The sequence below is a fragment of the Carassius auratus genome, unplaced genomic scaffold, assembly GCF_003368295.1.
Source record: "Carassius auratus strain Wakin unplaced genomic scaffold, ASM336829v1 scaf_tig00215537, whole genome shotgun sequence".
NCBI classification, from domain to species: domain Eukaryota; kingdom Metazoa; phylum Chordata; class Actinopteri; order Cypriniformes; family Cyprinidae; genus Carassius; species Carassius auratus.
In genome coordinates, this window is record NW_020528130.1 from 25,503 (window position 1) to 36,698 (window position 11,196).

The window sequence follows — 11,196 nt, forward strand, 5'->3', positions numbered from 1 at the left end:
TGCAGAAACGGATCGTCCAACATTGGAAGAGAACACTTCACATGATGTAAGGGTCCAGTTTATTTTTTGGGTACATTTACATGTGTGTAAGCATAATCTGGGTTACATTGGATGTGCTTTCATGTGAATATTTGTATTCACTGATGCTATCAAAAGTTCCTAAATTATCTTTCATTTTAGGATTACGTTGGACCTGATAATATTGAGGGGTATGGAGCCGTGCAGGAATTGGCAGTTTTTGGTTAGCCTCAGAGACCACCGTCTGGCTTTGCCGGGAGAAGAGTGCATCAAGATCATCTCCCTATGGCAGGCATTGGGGGAGTATGACAAGAAAAAGACCATTTACCCACCACGTAACCAAACCAACCTAAAACAGGGACGATTCAGGGCCACTAAGAAGATTGTGGCCCCAGGTGTGGAGAGCAGCAAAAGGTATGTTACGCTTAGTAAACATAGGGTCTACACATTTTTTATATAAAATATATATAATATATCTGAAACTGGCTGAAATATCACCTACAACTTTTTTTGTTTAGTAAGGATTTCTAGTTAAATTAGTAAAACCTGACACCTTCATGACTAGCTTATCTTCCTGTAGCCTGTTAAGTTCAAACTTAGCCTGATTACAACATAAATTATTAGTTGTGATTTACGTTTTATTCTGACTATATATATTAGGTTGCTAAGTATGTTACATTGCTATGAACACAGTTCCAACTGTACATTGGAATATTTAATTTAGAAGAAACAAGGCAATCATTTCTTAAATCATTAAAATCATTTTGTATCATGTTGAGTCAAATAATTTGTCTTTTACTGTACTTTAGTAAGTAGCCATGTAATAAGTGGGATAATATGCAGTCATTATTGTGAAAAAAACCTGACAGGCTGACTAACAACACCCTGTAATTATTCCACAACACAGTAGAGAACTGATTTATTGATATGACATTTCAACATCAATCTAAAAACAAAACAAAGAGAGACAACATAACTATGCGCACATATTATAAATGAACATTTAGACAACACAAAGCAAAACAGACAGCATAGGAAAGGTAAAATAAAAATAAGATCACACAATGAAAACAATCTTACATTAATAATATGTATTCTGTTGTAATTTGCAGGTGTTTCGTTGGGGCTCACAGTCCTGCACAGTGGCCTGACTGCAACCGAAGGCCATTTTCACAAGGCTCTGTGCTCTCTACCCAAACGCGGTGCGCTGTGATGGAATGAGGGTGTCCCGCTTCACTGTGGTAGCATGTGCTTACAAGCACATCCAAGATAGATATATAATATAAACGGTATGTTTATGTTTTTTATTATTATTTTGGCTAATATATGAAAAGTCCACTACAGTGGTAAAAACTATTTTTTTATTTACTATTTTTTGTTAAGCAAATATGTCATAATTGCACTACTGTGGTAAATGTTTGTCTTTGTTTACTATTAATTCTTATTATTTTCTTAGTCTGATGTCAAAATTGCACTGCAAATGTTTGCTTTGGTTTGATATTTATTATATTTTTACACTGATATGTACAAATTTTATTATTGTGGTAAACATTTTTGGTGTATACTGAACAAAATTGCATTACTGTTCTAAATGTTTTATTGGCTTTAAAATATATATGCAGATTAAAAGGGTTGTTAATATTTGCCCTCACACTATTTTTATTGTTCCTATTTGTATTCTCACAATATTTGTAAATGTATATATATTTGCACTGTTGTTATAATTTTATATAATGACTTTATATTTGCAAATAAAAAGGGTTTTTAATCTTTGCACTCACAATGTTTTTGTGCCTATTTCTCACTGTAATTGTAGTTGCAAAAAAAAAACATGTTTTTAAGTATTCCAGTATTACATAACAGTAAAACACACACACAAAGAAACAGGGACTTCCAGAATAAGTCAGAAAATATAATAATATAATATAATATTATACTGTAAAAATAATATATTATACTGAAAAAAAAGTGTCAGTAAGCGCTGCGTTATTCATGTATTTTGTTATGAAAATGCACAAAAACACAAATCATGTATTTTTGCAATGAATAGTCACGTTTTATCTGTCAAATAATTTCAGCTTTTTTTATCCAGCTGGATGCCTTTGTCCATATAAGGTATTTCCTGTAGCGTGCGTCACATAGTGGTCACAAGATGGTGCTTCTACGAGTCCTTTTTGGACTTTATGCGAGAGAGCGCCCTCCGGCGTCCGGTATGAATGAAACGTACATAACGTTATTGTTTACCCTGGAAAGTTCCCAAATTAAAGTGCGGGGGACGAATTTACGTTCGATTAAATTACGGGGGATAATGATGATTACGCACGCGTGCATCAGCAGCGTCAAAACGGACACATTCCAGGAATTCCATCACTGGTCGGAGCGGGCCGCGAACTCGCGTACCTGTGCGTCTTTTAGGATCTTTACCTCGACTAATGGGCGCCGGCCTTGGCGCAATGGATAACGCGTCTGACTACGGATCAGAAGATTCTAGGTTCGACTCCTGGCTGGCTCGCTCTGTGTGTGTTTTTCACCGGTTTATTTTGTTGTTGTTGTTTTTTTCTCCAAAGTCCAGAAGAAAAGGCAAATCTCCAGTCATTCTTCTTTTTTTCCAAAAAAAGACATATTCTGCACACCCATTCCGATATCTAGGGGAGACACGGACATGCTTTGGTATTACCATTCGTCTCACAAGCACTCCGATAAGCTCGACGATTAACAGGGAAATAAACTGCAGGCTGGCAGCCAGTTGATTTTCGAATGAACAATTTCATCGCTACTCTGTAACTGCTTCATTACATTGAAGGGTATAATGCCATGTGGTTTTGATGTCACAGGCTTGCCATTTTGAAGCCTTATCACTAATTGCCACCTGGACATTGAGAATAATTTGTAATCTGCATTAAACTAAACGAGCGAATAATCAGCAATTTTGCGGATTAAAAATTGGTCTCACTTTCATTATTAACCTCAAAATATGTCAGTTTGGTACCTTGACAGACCGACGATAGGCAGTTTTTCCTCTAGATAACGGTTGCCATGTGTGTTTTCAGATGCATGACACAAGTATTTTCACCTGGACAAGACCTTAATTACCAGTTCGAGGTATAAATTCAGCAATCCCAGGATTCTGGCCAAAAAAACTGAACCATGGGTGAGTCAACAAACATGTCCCTTGAATGCATGCAACACTATTTATTTCAGTAAACCGTCCCTTTGGATGATTCTTGTATTGCCAAATTATTATCACATTGTTACAGTCACAAACCAAAAGCAACAGGCCACTACAAAACCCTGCCCCCACACTGGCCACATTTATGGAAAGTGGCCCACAAGCTTGTGGCCAGTTAAAGCTGGCCAGTTCCCATACGGTCTAGCAGTTAGGATTCCTGGTTTTCTCCTATGCGGCCAGGGGTCGACTCCCGGTATGGGAAAGCTTGATCTTTTTGCTTCCCTCCTCAAAAAGCCAGCACATCTTCCTGCACCAGAAGTGACTTTTTGTACAGCAGTAGAGCTACAGAACCCTGATAGATTGAGATTCCGATGTCTATGGGGAGTCACGGACATGCTTCGGTATTGCCATTCATCACACAATCTCTCCGATAAGCTCGGTCGATTAACGTAGTATTAAAATGCAGGCTGGTGGGCCAGTAGATTCTAGAATTAACAATTTCATCACTACTCTGTAACCGCTTTACTACTTTGAAGGGTGCAATGCCATGTGGTTTTGATGTAATGGGCTTGCCATTTTAAAGCCTTATCACTAATTGCCACCTGGACATTGAGAATAAGTTGTAAACTGAGTTAAACTGAAGGAGCAAATAATCAGCAACTTTGCTGATTAAAAATTTGTCTCACTTTCATTGTTAACCTCACAATGTCATTTTTGTACCTTGACAGAGTGACGATAGGCAGTTTTTCCCCTAGATAACGGTTGCCTTGTGTGTTTTCAAATGGATGACATGAGTATTTTCACCTGGACAAGAGCTTAATTACCAGTTTGAGGTATCAATTCAGCAATCACAGGAATCTGCCCAAATAAACTGAACCCCCGGGGTGAGTAAAAAAACAGATCCCCTGAATGCCTCCAACACTATATAATTCAGAAAACCCTCCTTTTGGATAATTCTTGTTTTGCCAAATTATTATCACATTGTTACAGTCACAGACCTAAAGCAACAGGCCACTACAAGGTCCTGCACCGACTTTGACCACATGTATGGAAAGTGCGCCAGAAGCCCATGGCCATTTTAAGGTGCCTGAATCCCATATGGTCTAGCGGTTAGGATTCCTGGTTTTCACCCAGGCGGCCCGGGTTCGACTCCCGGTATGGGAATGCATGCTCTTTTTGCTTCCCTCCTCAAAAATCCAGCATATTTTCCTGCACCAGAAGTGACTTTTTGGCCAGCATTAGAGCTACAGAACCCTGATATGTCGAGGTTCTGTCTATCACTTTGCCCCTTCGATAGCTCAGCTGGTAGAGCGGAGGACTGTAGGTTGGAGTGTTGGCAATCCTTAGGTCGCTGGTTCGACTCCGGCTCGAAGGAGGTCTTTTTTAAGTGCCCACCAAATTTTTTGGTTTGGAGCTGGCTTTCCACCATTTTTTGGTTTGGAGCTGGCTTTCTCAGAGCTATCGGCAGAGCTTGAATTCGCAGTCCACAATTGGAAGGCAAAAGAGCTTTCCCTGACCGGGAATCGAACCTGTTAACAGTCCCACCACGTCTACTCCGTGTGTTTCTCAGCGCAGGCCCGGCGCACCCAGGACGCGATCTTCCCAGATGTCCTTCACTGCGACGCCGGGACCCCATGGACCCTGGGTGCATCCACAGGGGAGGACGCGAGCTGGGTCCCGGGCGACTACTTCTCCCCCTCCTGCCTTCGAGCTCTCCATCCAGAACCGCTTCGCTCCCCTCCGCGAGACAGGACGCGACGCTGTGATCATCGGAGACTCCATCGTCCGACACGTAAGTGCTACGTTAGCCGAAGGTAAAGTGCACACTCATTGTTTGCCTGGTGCTCGTGTTCTCGATGTTTCTGCGCAGATCCTGAAGGCCGACGAGAGCCCCAGAGCGGTCGTGCTTCACGCCGGGGTTAATGACACCACGCTGCGGCAGACGGAGACGCTGAAGAGGGACTTCAGGAGCCTGATCGAGACGGTTCGCAGCACGACGCCCGCGGCGACGATCGTCGTGTCAGGACCACTGCCCACGTATCGACGAGGACACGAAAGGTTCAGTAGACTTTTTGCTTTAAATGAATGGTTGTTGTCATGGTGTAAAGAACAGAAACTGCTATTTGTTAATAACTGGAATCTCTTCTGGGAGCGTCCTAGACTGTTTCGCGCTGATGGATTACACCCCAGCAAAATCGGAGCGGAGCTTCTCTCTGACAACATCTCCAGGACACTTCGCTCCATGTGACTAGTAAGACAATTCTCAAATAACCATTATGATGAGTTTTGTTCTAACCGCTTAAATGCTAAAGGTACTTGCGCTGTAAAACCTATTAAGACTGTGTCTGTTCCCCGAATAGTGAGGTCAAAATATAAATATAATGTAGGATCTAGAAAAAATCTTATCGTAATTAAACCAGAAAAATGTAAAGTAAATGAACAAAAACAATTTTTAAAGTTTGGGCTCATAAATATTAGATCACTCGCACCAAAAGCAGTTATTGTAAATGAAATGATCACAGATAATAGTTTTGATGTACTCTGCTTGACTGAAACCTGGCTAAAACCAAATGATTACTTTGGTCTAAATGAGTCTACTCCACCAAACTACTGTTATAAGCATGAGCCCCGTCAGACTGGTCGTGGCGGGGGTGTTGCAACAATATATAGTGATATTCTCAATGTTACCCAGAAAACAGGATACAGGTTTAACTCTTTTGAAATACTTCTGCTAAATGTTACTCTGTCAGACATGCAAAAGAAATCTAATGTATCTCTTGCTCTGGCTACTGTGTATAGACCACCAGGGCCGTATACAGAATTCCTGAAAGAATTTGCAGATTTCCTCTCAGACCTTCTAGTTAGAGTTGATAAGGCGCTAATCATGGGAGATTTTAATATTCACGTTGATAATGCAAATGATACATTAGGACTTGCGTTTACTGACCTAATAAACTCCTTTGGAGTCAAGCAAAATGTCACCGGGCCCACTCATCGTTTTAATCATACACTAGATTTAATTATATCGCATGGAATCGATCTTACTGCTATAGATATTGTACTTCAAAGTGATGATATTACAGACCATTTCCTTGTATCGTGCATGCTGCGTATAACTGATATTAACTATATGTCGCAGCGTTACCGTCTGGGCAGAACTATTGTTCCAGCCACCAAAGAAAGATTCGCAAATAACCTGCCTGATCTATCTCAACTGCTAATTGTACCCAAAAATATCCACGAATTAGACGAAATTACTGACAACATGGGCACTATTTTCTCTAATACATTAGAAGCTGTTGCCCCAATCAAATTGAAAAAAGTTAGAGAAAAACGTACTGTACCATGGTATAACAGTAATACTCACTCTCTCAAGAAATTAACTCGTAGTCTTGAACGCAAATGGAGAAAAACTAACTTAGAAGTTTTTAGAATTGCATGGAAAAACAGTATGTCTAGCTATAGACAGGCTCTAAAAACTGCTAGGGCAGAGCATATACACAAACTCATTGAAAATAACCAAAGCAATCCTAGGTTTTTATTTAGCACAGTGGCTAAGTTAACAAATTACCAGATGCCACCTGATTCAAATATTCCACCAACGTTAAATAGTAATGACTTTATGAATTTCTTCACTGATAAAATAGATAACATTAGAAATACAATAGCGAATGTAGATTCTACAGCATCTAACACTTCAGTTTCATCCATCGCACCCAAAGATAAACTGCAGTGCTTTACAACCATAGGACAGGAAGAGCTAAATAAACTTATCACTGTATCTAAACCAACAACATGTTTATTAGATCCTGTACCCTCAAAATTACTGAAAGAGCTGTTACCTGTAGCAGAAGAAACGCTTCTCAATATCATAAACTCATCGTTAACTTTAGGACACGTCCCAAAACCATTCAAGCTGGCGGTTATCAAGCCTCTTATTAAGAAACCAAAACTAGATCCTAGTGTACTGGCAAATTATAGGCCTATTTCAAATCTTCCATTTATGTCTAAAATTTTAGAGAAAGTTGTGTCTGCTCAATTGAGCACCTTCCTGCATAAAAATGATATGTATGAAGAATTTCAGTCAGGTTTTAGGCCCCACCATAGCACAGAAACTGCACTTGTTAAAATTACAAATGACCTGCTCCTTGCGTCAGACCAAGGCTGCATCTCATTTCTAGTCTTACTTGATCTTAGTGCTGCGTTCGACACCATAGATCATGACATACTCATAGATCGATTACAAAACTATACAGGTATTCAAGGGCAGGCTCTAAGATGGTTTAGATCCTACCTGTCCGATCGCTACCATTTTGTTTACTTAAATGGGGAGTCATCTCATTTATCATCAGTAAAATATGGAGTGCCACAAGGATCCGTCCTAGGTCCCCTTCTATTTTCAATATATATGTTGCCCCTTGGTAATATTATTAGAAAATACGGAATTAGCTTCCACTGTTATGCTGATGATACTCAGCTATATATCTCAACGAGACCAGATGAAACTTCCCAATTATCTAAGCTAACAGAGTGTGTTAAAAATGTAAAAGATTGGATGACACACAATTTTCTCCAATTAAATTCGGATAAGACAGAGATACTAATTATTGGACCAAAAAACACTACACATAATCTTGTAGATTACAATCTGCAACTAGACGGATGTACTGTTACTTCCTCTACAGTCAGAAATCTGGGTGTTATATTAGACAGCAATTTGTCTTTTGAAAATCATATTTCCAATGTTACAAAAACTGCATTCTTCCATCTTAGAAACATTGCCAAGCTACGAAACATGTTATCTGTTTCTGATGCAGAAAAGCTAGTTCATGCATTCATGACCTCTAGACTGGACTATTGTAATGCACTTCTAGGTGGTTGTCCTGCTTCGTCAATAAACAAGCTACAGGTAGTCCAAAATGCAGCAGCTAGAGTCCTTATGAGGTCAAGAAAATATGATCATATTACCCCAATTTTACAGTCTCTGCACTGGCTACCTATTAAGTTCCGTATCAGTTACAAATTATCATTACTTACCTATAAGGCCCTAAATGGTTTAGCTCCAGCGTACCTAACTAGCCTTCTACCACGTTACAACCCATCACGCACCCTAAGGTCACAAAACGCTGGACTTTTGGTAGTTCCTAGGATAGCAAAGTCCACTTAAGGAGGTAGAGCTTTCTCACATTTGGCTCCCAAACTCTGGAATAGCCTTCCTGATAATGTTCGGGGTTCAGACACACTCTCTCTGTTTAAATCTAGATTAAAAACACATCTCTTTCGCCAAGCATTCGAATAATGTATCTTTTTAATTGTGAGTGTAGTTGCATCTGTTCAAAGTTGCATTTTTATTCATTAGCTTGGGTTAAACTAATTTTACTTGGATTGGATCAGCAGCTATGCTAATGATGTCTGTATTTTGTTTCTATGTTTCGCCACGGGATTTACATCCCGTGGTAACTAGGATTTAAACAAGCTCCAGTCTGGATCCAGAACACCTGAGAAAAGATGATGCTGACCCTCAGAGGACCACAGATGATGCTAACCTTGAATCAACAAACAGAACTAACAATTATTGCTAAATGTGTGACTGAATCATATAATAACTTAATTAATAATATTGATAGTTCATCGTCTAGCTGACTACGTCTTGTATTATTATTATTTTTTTTTTCTAAAATCCTGTCAAATGTGCACAAACTACTAGCTACTACTAAATATTGTAGAAACATAATTTTCTGTAAAGTTGCTTTGTAACGATTTATTTTGTAAAAAGCGCTATACAAATAAACTTGAATTGAATTGAATTGAATTGAATTGAATAATGCCATGTGGTTTTGATGTCACAGGCTTGCCATTTTGAAGCCTTATCACTAATTGCCACCTGGACATTGAGAATAATTTGTAATCTGCATTAAACTAAACGAGCGAATAATCAGCAATTTTGCGGATTAAAAATTGGTCTCACTTTCATTATTAACCTCACAATATGTCAGTTTGGTACCTTGACAGACCGACGATAGGCAGTTTTTCCTCTAGATAACGGTTGCCATGTGTGTTTTCAGATGCATGACACAAGTATTTTCACCTGGACAAGACCTTAATTACCAGTTCGAGGTATAAATTCAGCAATCCCAGGATTCTGGCCAAAAAAACTGAACCATGGGTGAGTCAACAAACAGATCAACAAGCAGTAAAAAAACAGATCCCCTGAATGCCTCCAACACTATATAATTCAGAAAACCCTCCTTTTGGATAATTCTTGTTTTGCCAAATTATTATCACATTGTTACAGTCACAGACCTAAAGCAACAGGCCACTACAAGGTCCTGCACCGACTTTGACCACATGTATGGAAAGTGCGCCAGAAGCCCATGGCCATTTTAAGGTGCCTGAATCCCATATGGTCTAGCGGTTAGGATTCCTGGTTTTCACCCAGGCGGCCCGGGTTCGACTCCCGGTATGGGAATGCATGCTCTTTTTGCTTCCCTCCTCAAAAATCCAGCATATTTTCCTGCACCAGAAGTGACTTTTTGGCCAGCATTAGAGCTACAGAACCCTGATATGTCGAGGTTCTGTCTAGCACTTTGCCCCTTCGATAGCTCAGCTGGTAGAGCGGAGGACTGTAGGTTGGAGTGTTGGCAATCCTTAGGTCGCTGGTTCGACTCCGGCTCGAAGGAGGTCTTTTTTAAGTGCCCACCAAATTTTTTGGTTTGGAGCTGGCTTTCTCAGAGCTATCGGCAGAGCTTGAATTTGCAGTCCACAATTGGAAGGCAAAAGAGCTTTCCCTGACCGGGAATCAAACCCGGGCCGCGGCGGTGAGAGCGCCGAATCCTAACCACTAGACCACCAGGGAAGGGCTGGTGGGCTGGTGGGCTGGTGGGCTCGTGGGCTGTTCTCCTGACAACAAGGTGAGAATGAGGAGACATCAATGCTTGCCACCGTCACATCGAAAAGCAACAAGTCTTTGGCAATCGGGGGTTTTTACTACCGGTGGGCCAGTGGTGCAATGGATAACGCGTCTGACTACGGATCAGAAGATTCTCGGTTCGACTCCTGGCTGGCTCGCTCTGTGTGTGTTTTTCACCGGTTTATTTTGTTGTTGTTGTTTTTTTCTCCAAAGTCCAGAAGAAAAGGCAAATCTCCAGTCATTCTTCTTTTTTTCCAAAAAAAGACATATTCTGCACACCCATTCCGATATCTAGGGGAGACACGGACATGCTTTGGTATTGCCATTCGTCTCACAAGCACTCCGATAAGCTCGACGATTAACAGGGAAATAAACTGCAGGCTGGCAGCCAGTTGATTTTCGAATGAACAATTTAATCGCTACTCTGTAACTGCTTCATTACATTGAAGGGTATAAGTGCTCTCATTTCTGAAAGTGCTCTCATTTCTCTCTCACTGTCAAATGTTGACGGCTGTACTGCGTTTGAGCTCCGTCACTATATTCTTTTCATTGACTATTTTTAACTTAAAAATCAATTTTATACATCATTGTTTCCGTTTATATAACGCGTGAATATATCCTCTATTGTATTCTACAACAAAAACAATCAGAGCGCCTCGCTATCACTAGTTTTATTTTGATCTCCCGGGTCCGCTATTAGCTTTTAGCCAGTTAGCATCAGCAAGCGTGTTTGCGGCTAACTGCGCTTACATTGCTAATACTCTATTCTCACACATTACCACTGCTGTACTCACTGTTACTTGCTTTAATGGCGGATGAATGTCTCCACTCTGTGCAGCTCGAGCTCGAGGCCGTGGGGAAGCAGATTCGCGACCTGGAACAGAGGCAGGCCCAGCTGAGAGAGCGGAGAGCCGCGCTGGAATCATCCCGGGCTGACGCTCACAAGTCCGGGGTAAGTATACAGCGTGCTGTTAACAGTCCCACCACGTCTACTCCGTGTGTTTCTCTGCGCAGGCCCGGCGCACCCAGGACGCGATCTTCCCAGATGTCCTTCACTGCGACGCCGGGACACCACGGACCCTGGGTGCATCCACAGCGG

At 40.8% G+C, this 11,196-nt stretch overlaps 6 non-coding genes across 6 annotated transcripts; 5 read left to right on the forward strand and 1 right to left on the reverse strand.

Annotated features, from left to right (window-relative positions):
* Positions 1-4,279: 4,279 nt before the first annotated feature.
* On the forward strand, positions 4,280-4,351 carry trnae-uuc (transfer RNA glutamic acid (anticodon UUC)). Its single transcript has one exon. It is a non-coding gene; the product is annotated as a tRNA-Glu (tRNA).
* A 123-nt stretch (positions 4,352-4,474) lies between these two features.
* trnay-gua (transfer RNA tyrosine (anticodon GUA)) lies at positions 4,475-4,562 on the forward strand. The gene is given in 2 exon segments: positions 4,475-4,511; positions 4,527-4,562. It is a non-coding gene; the product is annotated as a tRNA-Tyr (tRNA).
* Positions 4,563-9,584: 5,022 nt separating this feature from the next.
* Positions 9,585-9,656, forward strand: trnae-uuc (transfer RNA glutamic acid (anticodon UUC)). Its single transcript has one exon. It is a non-coding gene; the product is annotated as a tRNA-Glu (tRNA).
* Positions 9,657-9,779: 123 nt separating this feature from the next.
* On the forward strand, positions 9,780-9,867 carry trnay-gua (transfer RNA tyrosine (anticodon GUA)). The gene is given in 2 exon segments: positions 9,780-9,816; positions 9,832-9,867. It is a non-coding gene; the product is annotated as a tRNA-Tyr (tRNA).
* A 104-nt stretch (positions 9,868-9,971) lies between these two features.
* Positions 9,972-10,043, reverse strand: trnae-cuc (transfer RNA glutamic acid (anticodon CUC)). Its single transcript has one exon. It is a non-coding gene; the product is annotated as a tRNA-Glu (tRNA).
* A 139-nt stretch (positions 10,044-10,182) lies between these two features.
* trnar-acg (transfer RNA arginine (anticodon ACG)) lies at positions 10,183-10,255 on the forward strand. The gene has a single exon. It is a non-coding gene; the product is annotated as a tRNA-Arg (tRNA).
* The last annotated feature ends 941 nt before the right edge of the window (positions 10,256-11,196 follow it).